Source organism: Amblyomma mixtum, chromosome 7 (genome assembly GCF_055824585.1).
Source record: "Amblyomma mixtum isolate Tamu chromosome 7, ASM5582458v1, whole genome shotgun sequence".
NCBI lineage: Eukaryota > Metazoa > Arthropoda > Arachnida > Ixodida > Ixodidae > Amblyomma > Amblyomma mixtum.
This window is the reverse complement of record NC_143018.1, coordinates 114,620,419-114,637,258: the sequence shown is the minus strand read 5'-3', so window position 1 is coordinate 114,637,258 and position 16,840 is coordinate 114,620,419. Positions and strand designations below refer to the sequence as shown.

Below are 16,840 nucleotides of genomic sequence, written 5' to 3'. Positions count from 1 at the left end.
ACGCCTTCACGTAGGGCTTCACGTAGGGCTTCACGTAGGGCTTCACTTTGTTTACCCATCACGAAATCGCGACATGTCCCCTCTAATGCTCACGCATTAATAACTATGACTGCGTCAAAAGAACACAAAGTATTTGCTCTGCCGAAGAGAAAATGATTTATTCTGGTCACTTTTCAAGTCATGTCATAAATACCTCTTATGCTTCCAAGTTATTTACAAGCACTATTGCCCCATAGGTTGCCCCCTCTCTTTAAACTGTAAATTTCCTGCCTCTGGTGACGTTTTTTTTGGTGCCTTGGCGCCAATTCTGGCTACTTTTGAGACCGTGGCCGTAGACTGGCTACTTTTTGGCTACTTTTATCATTTTCTTGGCTATTTTTTGAGATTAGGAGCTGGCAACCCTGCGTGAGCGCTGGATTCGGCTTATTCGTCGCCAAAAGTAAGTTCGATCTCCTTTTCTTGATCTCATACCATGCTGTAGACACAGGGACTCGTTGCAGTTTTACAGTGCTGGAAAAATCAAGTTTTTTGGCACTGTCTTGATGCACTTTCGTGAACTTATATGACGATAGATAAAAGCGCCGCAGCATCGTTCCTTGCAAACGTGTAGCGGAGTATCATGTATATTTGTTTTTATTTTGAACTATGCACCGAAGATGGTACGGATTGGATGCCTTCGAGGAAATCCAAAATATGCAGCACGCATTTTGTAGGAAATGCTAAATCGAATAAAGAAAAGCACCCGTCCTACTACCGACCCAAGTATCTTCCCATCAGCCTACAAAAAAGCAAGCACAAGTGGTTCATCCGGGCGTTATGACAGGTATGCTGACAAATGTATCAACTTCGGATTCATTAATGTGTACTTCATCCAGTATACATCCAGTAACTGTCCAGTTGACAGTTAGCGCTTGTGTGTGTGTTTCGTCTCTCTTGTCCGTGTCTTTGTTTGCGCTATAACATTTCTACTTCAACATAATGTGTACTTGTTGTGTTTTCGGGGCTAGATATTTTCTCCAAGAACGCGTAATTGGTCTGAAAAACGACAGCAGGCACATGGGTGCATGCAGGTGCGCTTGTAAAACTATCACATTGCCACGTATCATTGAAGTGTCCGTTCGTTCGCGCAAGGCCGCAGGAAACGGGTGTTATCATTTGTGTTCGTGACGCGAGAAGCGACCGGACTAATCTCGATTGATCACAGCCATGCAGAGCTGCATCTCCGTGTTTCCAGATTACTCTAGATGATCTCGACCTGTTATCTCGAAGTTTCCTTGCCGGCTTTAAATTGAACGATGCCGCGAGCAGCGGGCATTCGTAGTTCGACGACCGACGAGCACGTTTGTTCCTTACGCCGCCGCCGAGTGATTCAGTTCTTTTGCGGGCGCAAGTCAGGCCAAGTAAAGAGCTTCGTTTCCAAGACTGGTTGCTGTATTCCTGACCGCTGGACAGCCGTCACTATAACGTGACAATATGTATTCGCCACAATCTCGAACGTCTCCATTCCTGTCCTCTTCCTGCACATCTCTTAGACCATTTTAAATGCAATACGCTGCTGTATTTATTCCCCGTTCAGAGCGGCGTGTCACATTATTTTTTTTTTGCTCCGCCTGGTCGAGAGCTTAGTTGTTTTAATACATTTTGCTGGCGGCGATGGACGAAACATCTGTTCGTTTGACGACTGACCTTGATTTCTTTTTCTTGCACTTCCGCTTATTTTTGTTGCATAATATCTGCAGACGAAAGGAAAGAGAGCAGAAAGCATGATCAGCAGATCGACGATGATCCTCACCCAATGGTGAATACAAGGGGGGGGGGGGGGGTACTGCGCACAAAAAGACAAGGAAAAGAAGTTAACACAACAAGCGCAGACTCGCGACTAACTTTATTTGAAAACACGACACTCCTTTTATAGTTTCAAACTGTCACATCACACACATGTGGAAACCAAGAACCTGTCTTCATTGTGATACATTTTGATAGAAGGGTCACTTACGCAATCTTTATCCTTTTGTTTGATGCACAACGCCCAATGAATGCAGTTTCACTTGACGCCGACCCTCCACCGAGTGGCGGTGACGAAACTGCGTCACAAAAGAAGTTTGCCGATGTACGTAGCTTTTCCTTCAAAGCAGCATTGAGCGTTTGCAAAACTGTGAGAAGTAGCTTATTTGCGTAGCGAAAATCACTTCACCATGGCAGCCAAGCCGGTTCTGGGGACAGAAAATAGGGTGCAGCGCTGTAGACACACATAATTCCTGCACATTTTTGAAATTTGTTGCTTTCGCGATAAAGGTAGTTAAGTACAGCTCTACCAAGCCATTCCTTCGCAGGTATAACTCACTCTCCCCGCGCTGCAATCGCGAAGGAAGGGTGCGCTAAGGCAATTCTTGTCAATGCATACACGGCGTACGGCTTGGACAGATGTCTTTAGCGCTGCACCCAACTTCTCTTCCTAGGGTAGGCAGCGTCTTCATGATAGAGTTTTTGCTACGCAGGGAGGTTGACTCACGGAGTCTTGAAAAGGATCAGTGTGCAAGCAATCGGGAAAATGTTAACAGCAACCGCTGACATGCTACTTTTTTTGGTATTTCGTGCATTGCAGGCACGCACGATGACCGACATGGAGGCCGAATGCCTTTCCGGGGAACTTACGTTCATCTGGACAACATCAAATTGCAACGCAAGTTGCTGTGTGCACCACAGGACTTCCACCACCGCTGAACGCGGAACCCCATGTGACTCAGCTCAATTGTGCGACAAAAACGTGGGCCCTGTGCGGAAACAGCCGTACTTTGGAGGTTTCAGGGCACTCATGGTAATGAGGCTGCGCTGCAATCCTTCACTGCCGTGTCATTTCAACTTTTTTCGTTGCTTCTAAGTGTTCTTCCGCCAGGAACGCAAAGGTTATGGGAGTTTTCCGTTGAGGACAAGCTTCTTTTGTTTTTGATGAAGCTAAAACATGGCTTGCCGTTTTCGTTTCTCGCTTCACTGTTTTGCGTGCACAGCACAACGGCGTCCAGGGTATTGAAGTCTGTTCTTGTGAACATAAAAGTAGCAATGAAAGATTGGATCTATTGGCCGCCACGACTAGCAGTGCAGCGGACAATGCCGCCGAGCTTAAAAAGGCACTACGATACGTGCAGGGCTATTATAGATTGTACTGCAATAGAAACCGAAATGCCACCAGATGTGGAGACACGCAGCCTGTGGTTTTCCCACTACAAGGGCAGGTAGACCCTGAAGTATTAAGTCTGCATCGCACCGAATGGTGCAATAACTTTCGTAGCAGAAGGGTACGGCGGAAGGACTTCGGACGCGACCATCACAGTGGACGGCAAGCTGTTATCCCTTCTAGAGCCTAGCGATGTCATTCTAGCGGACAAAGGCTTTCCGGGAATTCGCACTGACGTTGGGGTGCAACAGGCGACACTTGTGATGCCACCATTTGCGACGAGTACCCAGTTTACGGAGTCAGAAGTCGATGCTACGTATGAGACAGCGTCTGTCTGCATTCATGTGGAAAGAGTTATCCAAAGGCTGAAAACATCCAATATAGTGTCCCAAAGAATTTCTCATGAACTGACTGGGTATGTCGATGATATTGCCACGTATCATTGTAGTGTTTGTTCGTTCACGCTCAAGGCTGCAGGAAAGGGTTGTTATCACTTTTGTTCGTGACGCGAGAAGCGACCGGACTAATCTCGATTGTTCACAGCCATGAACAGCTGCATCTACTTGTTTCTAGATTACTCTAGATGATCTCGACGTGTTATCTCGAAGTTTCCTTGCCGGCTTTAAATTGAACGATGCCGCGAGCAGCGGGCATTCGTAGTTCGACGATTGACGAGCACGCTTGTTGCTTACGCCGCCACCGAGTGATTCAGTTCTTTTGCGGGCGCAAGTCAGCCCAAATAAAGAGGTTCGTTTGCAAGTCTTTCTGGTGTCTTCCTGACCGCTGGACTGCCGTCACTACAACGTGACATCTGGTGGAGGTGCTGGGTAGTCTTCTAAGTACCGGACACCCCCAGCAAGTCGCGACGCCAGCCCTTCGAGTCATTCACCGCAGGACCTGAGTCCAGTCCACCGCGCAAGCCGACGTCTGCTAGGAGACGCACCTGAGTTCGGGATTCTGCCTGACCCTACCCGGAAACGAAAGCCAGCAGGAACGTCCACCATGAGCTTGCCCCAGCCGACGGCTCCAATCATTCTTCACCAGCCCCGGGTGCCACCAACCTTCGACGCTTCGCCTGGCGCCGACCCCGAAGAGTGGCTGGAACAGTTCGACCGTGTGGCTGCCTTCAACAACTGGGATGATGCTACGAAGCTTAGGTACGTCTTCTTTGCCTTGGAGGGACCAGCAAAAGTCTGGTTTGAGAATGAGGGAGCTAACATCACGAACTGGGAAACCTTCAAGGAGCAGCTTCTAAAGATATTCACGAACGTTGTGCGAAAGGAGAGAGCCCAGCAGCTGCTACAGTCTCGCATACAACACCCAAACGAGACCGTTGCTGTGTACACTGAGGAAATGAAGCGTCTCTTCCGGCGTGCCGACGCAAACATGAAGGAAGAAGAAAAAGTAAGGTTGCTCATGCGAGAAGTTAAAGAGCAACTCTTTGCCGGCCTCGTCCGCAACCCACCGAAAACTGTCGCGGAATTTGTAGAAGAGGCATCCACGATGGAAAAAACTCTGGATGCCCGAGCCCGCCAGTATGACTGCCAGCAGCGCATTTTCTCAGCAAGCTGCCTGGACACCGCTAACAGCAATGACCTGCGGGATGTTATACGTCAAGTTGTGCGAGAGGAGCTCCGACGATTGCTGCCAACGGGAACGCAGCCGCAAATTTCATCGCTCACTGACGTCATCCGGGACGAGGTTCAACAGGCCTTGGCTGTGACGCCGACACCCACGCAGCCTCTGCAGCCCCCAGCCATGACTTACGCCCCAGCTGTGCGCCGTCCTGCCCCTCGACGACGGGACCCAAGCCCCTATCACTCTCAGCCAGCTGCGTTGGACCGCCGCCCACTCGCCCCAACCCGCCCGTCCTACGAGCGACGCGCGCAGCCGAGGAAATGCGACGAGTGGAGAACTCCCGACCAGCGCCGCCCACTATGCATCCACTGTGGCGAAGCCGGTCACGTCCTCCGGCACTGCCCATACAGAAGACTGGGCATCCGAGGGTTCTCTTACGACGCTCCACGACCCCGACCCGGCCAGCGACCAGCCGAAATTGAGGAATTTTTGCGTCGGGAAGAATGCTCACCACCCAGCCACCTATCACGTTCACCGTCGCCTTCGTCTCCGCGCTTCGTATCTCCGAGCCGAAGCTACGCTGTGCGTGGACGCTCCCCCAGCCCCCGAAGGTTAAACTGAATAAAGCAGCCTCTGGAGGTGAGGTTGCTTCTAAGCGCAAGGACAAAGATCCTCCACCGACGATAACTCCGACGACACCTCCGACGACACCTCCGACGACACCTCCGACGACACCTCCGACGACACCTCCGACGACACCTCCGACGACACCGGCGACGACAACACCGACGACGACAACACCGACGACGACAGCTCCGACGACGACCACAGCTCCGACGACGACGACACCGACGACGACGATGACGACGACGCGGCCAGACTTGAAGCTTTTACCGTTGCCCAGTGAAGTACCGTCGCAGTGCGCCCACCGCAGCCTCACTACTCGACGAAGCCGAGATCGTGCACCGAAGACAACGTGCAATGCGAAAACGCGAATAAGTGACCTTGAAGTTATGATCGACGATCACGCGGTTACTGCCTTGGTGGACACCGGAGCTGACTACTCCGTCATGAGTGGGCCACTCGCTGTCTGACTCAGGAAGGCAACAACAACTTGGGATGGCCCGCTGATCCGCACCGCAGGTGGTAACCTGATTACGCCGTCAGGACGCTGCACCGCGAGAGTTACTGCAAATGGGAGAACCTACGCGACAACCTTCCTGATCCTACAGCAATGCTCGCGAGACGTGATTTTAGGAATGGACTTCCTGAATGAACATCGGGCGATCATCGACCTTCGATCCAAGTCGATCAAGCTTTCCACGGACAAAGCCATATCTGCACCGACGACAGCGACTCATCGCGTTGGCTTAAACGTCCTTGACGAAGTACTGAGCGTGCCGCCCCGATCAAGTGTATTCGCCTGCATAGGTACTGGAGACGTCGAAACTGCCGAAGGCGTCGTCGAGGGGAACACCCAGTTACTCCTTGATCGAGGACTGGGCGTCGCAAGGGGAGTCGCCCAAATCCGAAATGGCCAAGCCCAGGTGCTGCTAACCAACTTCACCGAAGAATACCGGCATGTAAACAAAGGTACGACGATCGCTTTCCTCGACGAGCTGGCAGACATCAGAGACATATTTGCCCTACCCGACCAACCCGTAGAACCATCTAACCAAGGCCATCAACCAACGTTTGATATCAACCCGGCATTACCACGGAGCAGACAAGAACAAATACGCAATCTTCTTCAAAAGTACAGCGATTCCTTCTCATCAGCATCGAATGTGCGAAGAACCCGGCTTGCCAAGCACCGCATTGCCACAGACGAACACGCCCGAGCACTGCGGCAGAGCCCCTACCGCGTATCGCCGATAGAACGCCAAGCTATCCGCAAGCAAGTAGAGGAAACGCTACGTGACGACGTCATCCAGCCATCAAGGAGCCCCTGGGCAGCACCAGTTGTCCTAGTGAAAAAGAAAGACGGCACCCTTCGCTTCTGCGTCGATTACCGCCGCCTGAACAGCATTACGAAGAAGGATGTCTACCCCCTCCCCCGCATCGACGACACACTGGATCGGCTATGCAACGCTAAGTACTTCTCATCGATGGACCCGAAGAGCGGCTACTCGCAAATTGAAGTCGACGAAAGAGATCGCGAGAAGACTGCGTTCATCACGCCAGACGGACTCTTCGAGTTCAAGGTGATGCCATTCGGCCTCTGCTCTGCCCCAGCGACGTTCCAGCGAGTAATGGATACGGTGCTCGCAGGCTTGGAGTGGCAGATTTGCCTCGTCTACTTAGATGACGTTGTTGTCTTCTCCTCAAACTTTGAAGACCACCTCAGAATGCTTCGGATAGTGCTGGAAACGATCAAGTCTTCAAGCCTGACACTGAAACCAGAGAAGTGCGACTTCGCCTACGAGGAGCTGCTGTTCCTTGGTCACGTCGTAAGCAAGGATGGAGTTCGCCCAGACCCCCAGAAGACGGCTGCGATCGCAGAGTTTCCACAGCCTAATGACAAGAAGGCTATACGCAGATTCTTTGGATTGTGCGCTTATTACCGACGATTCGTCAAGAACTTTTCGCGCATCGCTGAACCTTTGACCCAACTTATCAAGGCGGACGTGCCTTTTAAATGGGAAACGCCGCAAGAGGAGGCTTTCAAAGAGCTAAAGCGCCGATTACAGTCCCCTCCTGTGCTCGGGCACTTTGATGAAAACGCCGAAACCGAAATCCATACCGATGCAAGCAGTGTGGGCTTAGGAGCGGTGCTCGTTCAGAAAAATGGTGGAGAGGAAAAAGTTATTGCGTACGCTAGCCGTTCACTGTCGAAAGCCGAAGCTAACTATTCGACGACCGAGAAAGAATGTCTCGCCATTATTTGGGCCACGTCGAAATTTCGCCCCTACCTGTACGGACGACCATTCAAGGTTGTGAGCGATCACCATGCTCTGTGCTGGCTAGCCAATTTGAAAGATTCCTCCGGCCGCCTTGCCCGTTGGAGCCTGCGTCTTCAAGAATTCGACATAACTGTAGTCTACAAATCTGGCCGCAAGCATTCCGACGCAGACTGCTTGTCGCGAGCCCCCGTCGACGCAGCAATCGAAGAAGACGACGAAGCTTTTTTAGGACCGGTAAGCGCCAGCAGTTTCGCGGAGCAGCAGCGCTCGGATCCTGACTTGCAAAGCCTAGTTGATTATCTGAAAGGCAAGGCCGCATCGCCTCCTCGAGGGTTCAAGCGGCAACTGTCGTCCTTCGTCTTTCACAATAATGTCCTCCTGAAGAAGAACTTCGCGCCGAACAGGACAGTGCATCTTCTTGTCGTGCCCAAAAATCTCAGGCAAGAAATTATGCAGGCATGTCATGATCAGCCGACTGCAGGACATCTCGGGATTGCTCGCACGTTGCACCGCATCCAGGAGAAGTACTATTGGCCACGGCTAGCTACCGACGTTTCCCATTACGTGAAAACGTGCCGTGAGTGTCAGCGACGCAAAACGCCTCCGACTAGACCAGCCGGACTCCTGAACCCCATACCACCGCCAACTAAGCCCTTTCAGCAAATAGGGATGGACCTCCTCGGCCCCTTTCCGACCTCTTCATCTGGAAACAAGTTGATCAGCGTGGCCATCGACTACATGACCCGCTACGCCGAAGCAAAATCGTTGCCTAGTGGTACCGCAACAGAAGTCGCAAAATTTTTTGTCGAACAAATTCTCCTGCGACACGGCGCCCCGGAAGTGCTCATCACAGACAGAGGAACGGCGTTTACAGTGGAGCTGACGCAAGCCATTTTAAACTACAGCCAGACAAGCCATCGGAGGACCACTGCCTATCATCCACAAACCAACGGACTCACAGAGCGTCTGAACAAGACCATCGCAGACATGCTCTCCATGTACATCGACGCCGAACACAAGACGTGGGACTCCATTCTGCCCTACGTGATCTTCGCTTATAATACTGCCGTCCAGGAGACAACCAGGTTTACCCCATTCCAGCTGGTATACGGCAGGAAGCCCACGACAACACTCGACTCAATGCTCCCGCACGTGTCCGACGAAGACAACCTCGACGTCGCCGCCTACCTTGATCGCGCCGAGGAAGCCCGAAGACTTGCGCGGCTTCGCATTAAAGACCAGCAGCACGCCGACGCCCGACGCTACAATCTGCGCCGACGAGACACGAATTACAAGCCAGGTGATCGTGTTTGGATATGGACACCAATTCGCCGCCGTGGATTGAGTGAAAAGTTGCTTCGATGCTACTTTGGCCCGTACAGGATTCTCCGTCGCATCGGTGACCTCGACTATGAAGTAATCCCCGACGGCACTACAGCATCTCAACGACGACGCACACGCCCGGAAGTCGTACATGTCGTACGCCTTAAACCTTACTATGAACGCTAATGGATTCGATGTTACATTGTCCGTATTTTTCATTTTTTTAAGCGTCGAGGCGACGCTTCTTTGGAAGGGGGTAATGCCACGTATCATTGTAGTGTTCGTTCACGCTCAAGGCTGCAGGAAAGAGCTGTTATCACTTTTGTTCGTGACGCGAGAAGCGACCGGACTAATCTCGATTGTTCACAGCCATGAACAGCTGCATCTACTTGTTTCTAGATTACTCTAGATGATCTCGACCTGTTATCTCGAAGTTTCCTCATAGAGAAAGATATTGGTAAAGAGCGGACACTCGGCGAAATCTGGCCCCAGGAAATGACGCGCAATCCTCCTCCTCCACTAGATAATCTTCCAACTCCAGGATGGCGCCACCAGTCTCTAAACGCGCGCGCGCGCGCGGGCGGGTAGCCGGCGCGGCGGCTCAGACCCATCCAAGTGGCAGACAACGGAGCATCGTGGGGGCTGTTTCGTGCGCGTGAAAGCGTGCGGCGTATTTGTTCGTGCGTGCAGACCGCAATTTTTTTCGTCTCTCTTGCCCTTCGACGCAGAACTCCTCCTGTTTATGACGGCGGCAAGGTGAGAAATGTTTATTTGTGGAAGTACGCTGTATTGCATGCAATTTAGGCGGCCGCGCCGGCCGCCGTTGCCTGTCTGCAGTTCGTGAAGCGGCGCGCTCGCTCTGTGGCCAGCCGGCTGTTGTTCACGGCATTCTTGCAGTTTGTGACAACGTCAAGGAAGGAATGTTTTGTTTTTGCAAAAGTACGCTACATTTCAAGCACTTTATGCAAAATTACGCTGCATTTCGAGCACTCTAGCTTAGTACGCCGGCGCAGTTGTGAAGGGCGCGCGCACGCTGTGTCATGCTACGCCGTGGCGGGAGCGGCGGGAGGAATGATGCTGCATGATGCAGCCTCGCCGGTCGGCGCGTAGAAACAAAAAAAAAACCTGCCCACGGCCTGTGGCCCGACGCGCTGTGCCTAGCGGTTAGTTTTGCTTGGTTTCGCGCTTTCTCGGGACGTCACGTTTTTGTATGGCCCCCGACAATATGTGACTTCTTATGGGTGACATTTGTCGGTGTAAGGTTAAAATGTACTTTTTTGAAAGTGGGCGAACGGCGAAGACGACCGTTCCCGCGCAGCAAGTACGGGACCGTAGTTTTCAAGACTGGTGGAAAAAAAGATGACGCACGAAAAGCTCAAAAACCTTACTCTTGTAGTACGTATGTATGTATGTATGTAGTACGTGTGAAAGAGTCCGTTATCTGCGCTCGTGGAAACGCACATTTCACCCGTGCATTGACAACACAGGAATGCGCTTTTGAAAACCGGCAAAAAAAGGCAACGCGTCGGGCTTTCTAAACTCTAAAGAGCTTGAAAACCAAGAACTGTTGCGCCGATAGTTTAATTTTCTATGCTTCTTAAAACATACGTTGCACCCGTGTATTTCTCAGTGCTCCTAACACATTGTGTACTTCTGGTTCGTAGTCCGTGTTGTGGCCGTCTTTGTACGAAATATTCTCGAACCGCGTACTCTGCTGTCCACCTAGGTTTTAGAAGGTAGACAATAACGTCGGGGAATGTAGAAATGCTTGCAAAAAGCTGATTGGTATCTGCCGTGTAGTACGGTATGTGTATTGTACTTTGCGCAACGACGTTCAGCACGCGAGTTTCGCAAAAACATGTTTACTCCACTCGTAATTTCGTTCCCTCGCCGCTTTCGCACCTTTTCACTGTTTACAGAGTTACAATATAAGGTGACTGAGAATGACCATACTTGCGAATTTTTCAGGTGATGCCACCCGTCGGCAACACCTGCTGTGTGCCGTGGTGCCGCAACAGGATCAACTTGAGCAGGAGGCCAGGAACCATCTTGCGCATCCCACGGCTTTGTTTATGTTGCACAAAATAAATGTTCTCATTTCACTCAAAACCTGGTGTCTTTTGTGGAGTGCTAATATTTGGCAAAGGCTGTGATGCAGCTGCGTTCATGGCTGGTCAAAAGCACTCGAAATCTATTTAATTATACGCTGCCAACGGCGCAGCGGGGCGCGGCGTATGCTAACATTCAAACCGCGCGCCCCTGAAACCGGAACCGGAAGTCGTCCCAGGCAGCGAGGCGCAGCGCATGCAGCCATTCAAACTGCGCGCGTTGAAACCGAAACCGGATGTTATGAGACTCCGCCCGCTTGGTGCGCTGCAGTCAAATGGGCCGCTGGGCCCTATGGGAGTGTCCGCTCTTTACCAATATCTTTCTCTATGGTTTCCTTGCCGGCTTTAAATTGAACGATGCCGCGAGCAGCGGGCATTCGTAGTTCGACGATTGACGAGCACGCTTGTTGCTTACGCCGCGCACGTTTGCGCGCAGGCTAACCTCAGCCTGTGGCTCTTTCGTTTGGGCGGGCAAAACCGAACTTGTGTCACGAATGTTCATGCGCCTTCCATCGTACATGGGTGGGTTTGGTATACCTTGTATCCGCACCATGTGCAATGTGCTCGCCTTGCGAGGAGTACGAGATCTTGTACGCAACCCAGACTATCCCGGGAGAACACTCCTCACATATTTTCTGGGTACAGCGCGTAACGTGTTTTTTTCACAACACGTGGTTGGCCCTACAGCCGAGCAGCCGCCGGCATTTTTCGTTAATGTGCGTCGCACACTGACGTCGTTGACTGCCAGCGTGCCCGATCTGGATGTTGATGAAACCCCACCCTCCAGAATGTGTGAAGCACTAACGGCCGCTGCGCTGACCCGCGAACAACTCCAGAAAACGAGACGGGCACGCTGGCGCCATCTGACCTCAGCTACGCTTCCTGCAGATGTCAGGGACTTCGGCTGGCTGCGAGGCTGGCGGGTCCTGCCCACAAGAGACCGCCTTGCGGCGTGGGGCGTGGCGCCCTCCGCCCGATGCCCGCAGTGCGGTCAGCTTGAAACTTTGCAGCACGCAATGTTTGAGTGTGTAGTTGCGCGCACCTTTTGGACATTAGTGTCACGCATGTTTTTAACCCGCCTGGAAGCGCGCACTAGTTCTCCCGAAGTGTTTCAAAATATGCTCTTGTGTGTCGGCATGTTCGTTTTGTGGCGGCAGCGTGGAGTGGCATCCTTAAATGGGCGTCCGCAAAGAACAATGTTCCCAATGTTGCAGCGCCTGCGCACGCGCCTCTTTGAACAAGCATGCATGGACGCTCTGTCAATGAGCGAGGCTGAGTTCTTGCGCAAATGGTCGACATACTTTATCGTCCTGCGCGGCGGTCGAGTATCGGCATTTTTACTGCATTACTGACGTGCTCAGTGCTGCGTCACTGCGCATGTGCTTGACTGATCAGAGAATTAAGTTCATCTGTTTTGTTTTGTATGTTCTATGTTAAAACAGAAAAAATAAACTTCTCTTTCTACGCCGCCACCGAGTGATTCAGTTCTTTTGCGGGCGCAAGTCAGCCCAAATAAAGAGCTTCGTTTGCAAGTCTTTCTGGTGTCTTCCTGACCGCTGGACTGCCGTCACTACAACGTGACAATATTGTTCATGTGGTCGCTGTGATAACAAACCTAAAGCCAGTAATTTTTGCAAGGAATGAATGCAATGTCTCATAAGAGACTCTGTTTATTACACTTCTCGGTATGTACATATTGCACAGCTCTGTTTTTGACTCTTTGGTAAATAAACAAATGATGAAAAAATTGAGTATATTTCATGAAAGGATGACTGCACCATTGCGTGTTGTAGTATTCTTTCAAGCATGTCAGGTACTTCGCGAAGTAAAACTCCCGGAGCACCGGAATCGCTTCGGCGAGTTATTCTTCATCCCAGGAAATTTTAACCGTCAGGGAATCAGCTTCCGTGTGGACGTAAAACCAGCACTGTTGAAGCTCCAGGACGTACAGAGAGACCTGTATTTGAGCGTAGTAAGTGTGCTTTCTTTCGCAGCTCCAGAGCATCGTTCTTTGCAGATATGGCAAAAGTGGATCTGTTGTCAGCGTCTGACCACTGCGACTGAAGGGGCACTTTATCTCCAAAAGCACAGCCTCTTTCTCGTGCGTCCTGCATTTCAGAACAGAATAATCGAATGCATCAATGGAAGTTATTGATGTTTTGGCAAAATAGCAAAAAGCTGATATCTTGTACAAAAATCCGCTACAAAAATTATTATATACTTACAGAAAGATTCCGTCCGGAGAGCACGCTAACCACGGATTCTTGCGGGAAACAACCAGGCCGAACAATGAAACTTCAACGCCGTGTTCATTCTCAAATGCTCGGCGGGCTTTGGGCTCCATCGCAATGCCGTATCGCACGGTTGGCCCTCCGAAGTCTTGCTCGAAAATGAGGGACCTCGCTCTTCTGTCAATAATTTCTGGCCGACAGCAAAGTGCTCTGTACGCCTGAAACGAAAGCAAACAGCGCACTTCATAAATTTTGCAGGGTTCATTGAACGTAGACGTTTTTACACGGAGTCGTATGACACGCTCGGTAAAGTCATACGATACGCTCGGTAATTCGTTCCAATTGTCTGGCTTAAAACAGCAAAAGAAAATTAGAGCTTAGAATAAATATTTTGCATCCAAAACGATATTTCTGCGCTCATAAGTCTTATCATAACTTTGTTTGCTTACAGCGAACTGCTATTTCCAACCTTTTACTCTGCTATGCGAAAGTTCTTTTATTTCCTAGTGAGTCCTCCGAATCCCCTTTTGTTTGGTGGGTGTTTTTTTCCACCATTGGTGGCCAGCGGGTTTTACTTGGAATGTGAGTCTCTCGGCGGGGCTCGTTCGGCTCCGCAGCTGGCATTCCAAGGACTGTGCCACTGCGGGGCCCACCCTTCGCGACGGGCAAAGCGCGCGCGCGGTTTCTGGTCAAACAATGGTCAAACCCGTGCGGAAGGCGTTTGTTCAACTCATGCATTACCTCCTAGACATGTTTTTAGCTCGTGGCACATTGAACAGACGCCGACGAATGCTAATGGATCTCTGGGAACCCTTCCCTCTTCTTGCACCCGCGATTTCCGGTTATTGACTTCGCTATCATTAATATGTGGGCTTAAACAGCCACGCTGCAACTCCGTCCGAGAGGAAGAAGCCCAAATTTTGAGCAGCAAAAAATCGCGTACCTTTGTTCCAGTTATGCGCGGAATCCTAGGTCGCTTCCACTGCGCCTTGTCGTCCAGCGTCTTTTTGGACAGTGAAGGCACGTTTTCAGGGGCAACAGCAACATGTTCCTCATAAATCTTTGCCTGGACATCTGAAAGACTGTGGGATAATTCAGTACAGTAATCACATATCCTAATGTTGAAGAATCAGGGCACTTGTCATAACCGTGTAGAACTTAATCAAACCTTGCAATGAAATTCCGCTTTTTGAGCACAAGCTTTCCGCAAGAATCTTGCATGAAGTAGCTGGGGTACTCCTTTTTTGCAGAATCCCAGTGAAAAAGTGTTATGTTGCCGGCAGGAATTTCAGTGCACACAGGCGCTTCACCGCATCTTTCATCCTCGTCTGCTTGTAAAAGCTCGTTTATTGGACATCTGATATCCCCAAAATACTGATGCACGTGTTGCAGCGATAACGGCCTAGCAGTTGCTGAAAAAATGAAAAAAATATGAGTGGCAGATTACACAGCGGGTACATCATTTCAAGGGATAGTTTCAACAGGGAATTTCGTATCGAAAACCGAAGGTGCTGCAAACGAGAATTTTATCAAGTCAGGTTTGAGCCGTTCGCTCAAAAACTGGAGTTTTCTAGTTAACTTCAATGTTATGCCGCTTGGCCGTCTTTGACAGTTTAGGGTAAACCTTCTTAAATGTAGGAACACCCCAGGCTTGCGGTTGGCTCGTTTAAGCCTATAATATTGTACAGAAATGTTCTCACCCGCTCTTGAAACCCTACACAACAATTTCAAACATCTTCATGCGCGCTGCTGTCTTTGCATCTTCGAAAAACGTAGCGCGAAACACAAGACACAGGTAAGGTGAAGACAGGACACGAGCGCTCGTGTCCTGTCTTCACCTTACCTGTGTCTTGTGTTTCGCGCTACGTTTTTCGAAGATGCAATTGCTCCGACTAGCCCAGTTCAGCTTACTTGTGCTGCTGTCTTTCAGTTGCACTAATTTTTTATTCACTGATCGCCACTGGCATCATTTTCTAATGGCAATATTTTTTACCTTGTAGAACCGAAAGAGACTGAATAGCATTCGACGGTTCGAATGACATTAAATCTGCTACTCTGATAGGGTTATTAGAATACTTTCATTCTTGCTAGTCTTTCGGGTCAAGGTGCCAAATAGAGTTGACAACTTTGAATCCAATGTTTTTGGGTTTGTGCCAAATAAAAGAATTCAAATATCTGCGACTGGGATTCGAAGCGAGGCGGCGCCAACCGATAAGCTCAGCTGGCCAATGCGCGAGAACACATGGCTGTCACGACAGGCGACCACGCCACGTGTAAAACTGCAACACGCTCTCGTGCTAAGCATTGGCCGCCATTGCCATTGCCATCGGGCCGCCATTGCCAACTCGCCCATTCGTCCGGACCACGGTGGTCCGGACGCAGCATGCGTGTGCCCCCTATGCACACACGGGGCGCCATCTGCCACCTTTCAGCTGGTCTAGGGTAGAGGGCCGCGTACAGCCCACTGTCTGTGCGCACACGCTGGAAGCTGCTATGGACTGGCGCTATCTTTCCACGAAGGCTGTCTTCCCTTTCTGGTTGCAATCTGAGATGCCCTTTTCATGCAAAATCGCGCTTTGGGAGGCTTATAGAAAAATATTCTTCCTTGCTTTTTTTCCTACTGAAAATTACAAGCACACAAACAGTTGTTCTCTTCTCTCGGGATGTGCGCTGCCTTTCAGATTGAATCCTCAGATGTTCTGGGTCCAAAATTGCCATTTAGAAATATTTGAGACGAGTCAGGAAGCAGAACCGGAAATGCGTGCACTGTGACACTGCTCTAATAGAAATCGTCAGATTGCGCGCCCGACATCGTCAGCTCCCAAGCAGTGTTTAGTACGTGCTGAATTAGCTTCTTATTCTAGGGCTTCTTAACTGTTGACATAGTGTAAGTGCTGCGCCAATTGCGCCATGCTGTGCCAATTTGATCTTCTGCGCCAAGCTGCGCCTGAATGGCAATTTACGCCCATTGCAAGTATACAGAGCCAAAATTTAGCCGTGGGTTATTGCCGGCTGGGCCACAGTGGGCGCTCGCTACGAAACAGACGTGACCACATTCGCATCGACAGTTGGGTTCGCTCCTGCTGTGGTCTCTGCTTGTGGTGGTCGGAACGGCTGTCACGCGAGGCTTGTACAAGCGTAAGTAAAAGTAAGTACTTTTAACTATTATCTGGTAATATATCTTGCGCGCGGCCGGTATTTTGAACTTATATCACACAACAAGCTGTATTTACTGTGTCGAGAACGAGATACCAAGTTCACTCGCATAATCTGTGCACCTTCTTCTGTGCTTTAGGGCTCCAAAAAGAGATGCGGAGATTTCGCGAACATCTCCTAAAATAACTCCATAAAGGCCATAACGCGCATATATGGCCTACATTGTCGCGCATACGTCGACCCCCCACTTGCTGGTAAAAAAAAAAACAAAGATGCCATCCACACACAGGTCGACGCAACCTCCGGCCCCGCGGAATGGTATGACGCCGCGTTCACAGCTCTTTGCAATAAATGCTCAACGATACA

General features: G+C 50.5%; 1 long non-coding RNA gene and 2 pseudogenes across 1 annotated transcript; 2 read left to right on the top strand and 1 right to left on the bottom strand.

Annotated features, from left to right (window-relative positions):
* Window positions 1-410: 410 nt before the first annotated feature.
* Window positions 411-12,747, top strand: LOC149337260 (uncharacterized; annotated as a pseudogene).
* Window positions 9,414-11,088, top strand: LOC149337261 (uncharacterized). Its single transcript, XR_016284609.1, has 2 exons — window positions 9,414-9,735; window positions 10,948-11,088. It is a non-coding gene; the product is annotated as an uncharacterized LOC149337261 (long non-coding RNA).
* Window positions 12,748-12,760: 13 nt separating the features above from the next.
* Window positions 12,761-14,539, bottom strand: LOC149337259 (uncharacterized; annotated as a pseudogene).
* Between the last annotated feature and the right edge of the window lie 2,301 nt (window positions 14,540-16,840).